Raw genomic sequence first — 2,979 nt, 5'->3', positions numbered from 1 at the left:
TGGCAAAGTAATGTCTCTGCTTTTGAATATGCTATCTAGGTTGGTCATAACTTTCCTTCCAAGGAGTAAGTGTCTTTTAATTTCATGGCTGCAGTCACCATCTGCAGTGATTTTGGAGCCCCCCAAAATAAAGTTTGACACTGTTTCCACTGTTTCCTCATCTATTGCCCATGAAGTGATGGGACCAGATGCCATGATCTTCGTTTTCTGAATGTTGAGCTTTAAGCCAACTTTTTCACTCTCCTCTTTCACCTTCATCAAGAGGCTTTTTAGTACTTCTTCACTTTCTGCCATAAGGGTGGTGTCATCTGCATATCTGAGATTATTGATACATATACATTAATTATTTTTAAATCCCCTGTCTCATTTGCTTGCCTGTAGTAACATGAAATGTGCTGCTGCTGATGCTAAATTGCTTCAGTCACGTCTGACTCTGTGCGACCCCATGGACGACTGCCCACCAGGCTCCCCTGTCCCTGGGATTCTCCAGGCAAGAACACTGAGTGGGTTGCCATGTCTTTCTCCAATGCATGAAAATGAAAAGTGAAAGTGAAGTTGCTCAGTCGTGTCTGACTCTTAGCAACCCCATGGACTGCAGACTGCTAGGTACCTCGTTCCATGGGATTTTCCAGGCAAGAGTACTGGAGTAGGGTGCCATTGCCTTCTCCAATAAAATGTGCTAATTTAAGTTAATCTTATATCTCATTGTATCTCAGTTATTAAGATTCAGGATTCAATGCAAGAGTGTGATTCAGCTAGAAGAGGAAAGAACATCACCCAAAAAATGGATAAATGAACTTGGTATAATCTTTGCAGGAGGGAGTTAACTTATATTGGTTGAATGAGGAATTATTGCATCATATCAGCAGGAAGAATAGTTTTCCTGATGACTTTATGACAAAGTTGTGTTGTTAAAAGAAGTACTGATGGATGCCTAGTTAACAAATCAATTAAATAGTTAAGCTATTGCAGTAACTTTGTACTGCCCCAACCTAACTATCTAGAAATCAATTTGGAAGATACTTGTCATGAAGTGACCATATTTTTATATTCTGCTGGTTGGTGCAGGGCTCCAGGCACTGTGGCAACTCACACATGTTGCTGCTGATCAACTACATCATCTTATTGATGACACACAACTCTTCCACTTCCCACCAGATCTCCAAATCTTCTGTTTATCCTGGGCCAAGTATGCACGTAACAGCAAGTGACACTCTTCTCAAGGTCACTCGTTCTTGTGAGACACTAAAGGAGGTAAGAGACAAGTTTTAGTGTGTTATGCAGGTTCTATTATCCTCCTGGTTCTAGTATGTCCTTATGAGTCACAGTTTGTCCATGCTTTTGTCTGCACCCAACTTTCCCTCAAATGTTACTCTTGCTGGCTACCAGAGAATTCAGTTTCAACACCAGATACAAAGATAACAGCTTTTATAGACTCCTCCAGCTCTAGCAATTGCCTGAATTCTAATCTCAATAACTGATCTCCTATTCGACACCATTAGTGGTTCTGCTTTTCTGATTGTAACTTCAGTGACACAAAGTCTAAGAGAAAAGGACTAAGGAAATGATTTTCATGATGATTCCAGATAACTATGACTAGACCCATGTTTGTCACGTGAGGGTCTTTAGGTGAAGCTGCCTCTTTGATGTATTATGGAGCAAGTATTCAACTTTAGACAATGCATGTTCTGTATAATTGTTTGAAAGTCAAAAATTCAAGACCAAGAATGTATTAGTAGAAAGTTACTCTAGACACCTGTTTCCAAAAGACATGGAAGGAGTTTTTGTTTAGAATTAAATCCTCTGATCCAGACCACAGATGAAGCAACCACAGGACTACCATTTCTTGTCTGAGGTCTGCAGGTGTGCATTTCAGCTGGGGTCCTGCAGCAGGAGGGCTCTCTCTTATTACACCCTGGGGTTTTTGTACACCCTTTCCCATTACTTCAAGCACTGTGAGTTCCCGAACTGCACAAAAGTACTTTGCAGAGTCTCCCAGCTGTAAGGCTGAAATGGTGAGGCTGATGGAGTTTTGTGCTTTCTGAAGGTTTACAGAGTAGCGGCCATTCCTTGCATTCAGGCCAAGAGATTCCTGACGAATAAGGAAAGTCATCTCTCCACTGGGAAGCTGCTTGTACCAAAAAAAGTAGTGCGTGTACCCACTCTGACCTAATTCATACCGACATTTCAGAATGACAGATTGCCCTATTTGACTGGTTATGTATGGCTGGTCTTGAATAACTTTCTGGGCCACACCAGATCCTGTGGAAAAAAAACAGAAAACCGAGCTGAAGTAGTGAACAAAATAATGTAGGAATTAGGCTAATTTGGCACCCAAAGAAAACCCAAATTGAAATCATAATAAATATGCTTTTCCCCAACCCTCCTTTCCTCCCCAAGTCCCCGTGAAGCTCCACGTGTCTGTGTGCAGGCCTTTCACCCCAGACACTTGCACCCATGCTTGGAAACATCCCTACCAGAGAAGGTGACAGCCAAGAACACCCAGAGTAGACTGGAGAGCGGCATGAGGCATGGACTCCCCTGCACAAACGTGCTCAGTTCTGCCTCAAGCTGAGAGTTCAATGTCTTTGAATGCCTGGCAGCACATATACATAGTACCCAGTACCTGTGTGACTCCCCCCAACAGGAAGTAGGAGTCATCATGTTTATAGACCACGTGGTTTGTGCACAGATGAGAAAAAGTCTGACTCACCACAAACCTTTATTTTGTCTACTTGTCTTTCTCTGGTCATGAATTACCTGGTCACTAATGACCTATGCATATCTGAAAGGGACCTGAAAAAAGCAATCCTCATGAAAGGTTTGAGTTGAGGAGAACTGAAGAATAAACAAGTTAACATACATTGGTAATTATTCAGCAGAGTAACTTTACCAGCCCATTTAAAACATACTTTAGTATATGCCATGAACCCTTATAATCTATTTACAGTCATCATTTAGCCTATGCCTCCTTTCCTC

General features: G+C 41.8%; 1 pseudogene across 1 annotated transcript; it reads right to left on the bottom strand.

Annotated features, from left to right (window-relative positions):
• Positions 1-1,122: 1,122 nt before the first annotated feature.
• On the bottom strand, positions 1,123-2,566 carry LOC147365059 (T cell receptor delta variable 1 pseudogene; annotated as a pseudogene). The gene is made up of 3 exons (XR_015133789.1): positions 2,478-2,566; positions 1,841-2,262; positions 1,123-1,245 (listed from the first exon to the last, which is right to left on the bottom strand). The product of XR_015133789.1 is annotated as a T cell receptor delta variable 1 pseudogene (transcript).
• Positions 2,567-2,979: the final 413 nt, after the last annotated feature.

This window comes from Bos grunniens, chromosome 10, assembly GCF_055505025.1.
Source record: "Bos grunniens cultivar Pamir isolate PY7600 chromosome 10, Bosgru_T2T1.0, whole genome shotgun sequence".
Classification (NCBI taxonomy): domain Eukaryota; kingdom Metazoa; phylum Chordata; class Mammalia; order Artiodactyla; family Bovidae; genus Bos; species Bos grunniens.
This window is presented reverse-complemented; position numbering and strand designations above follow the sequence as displayed.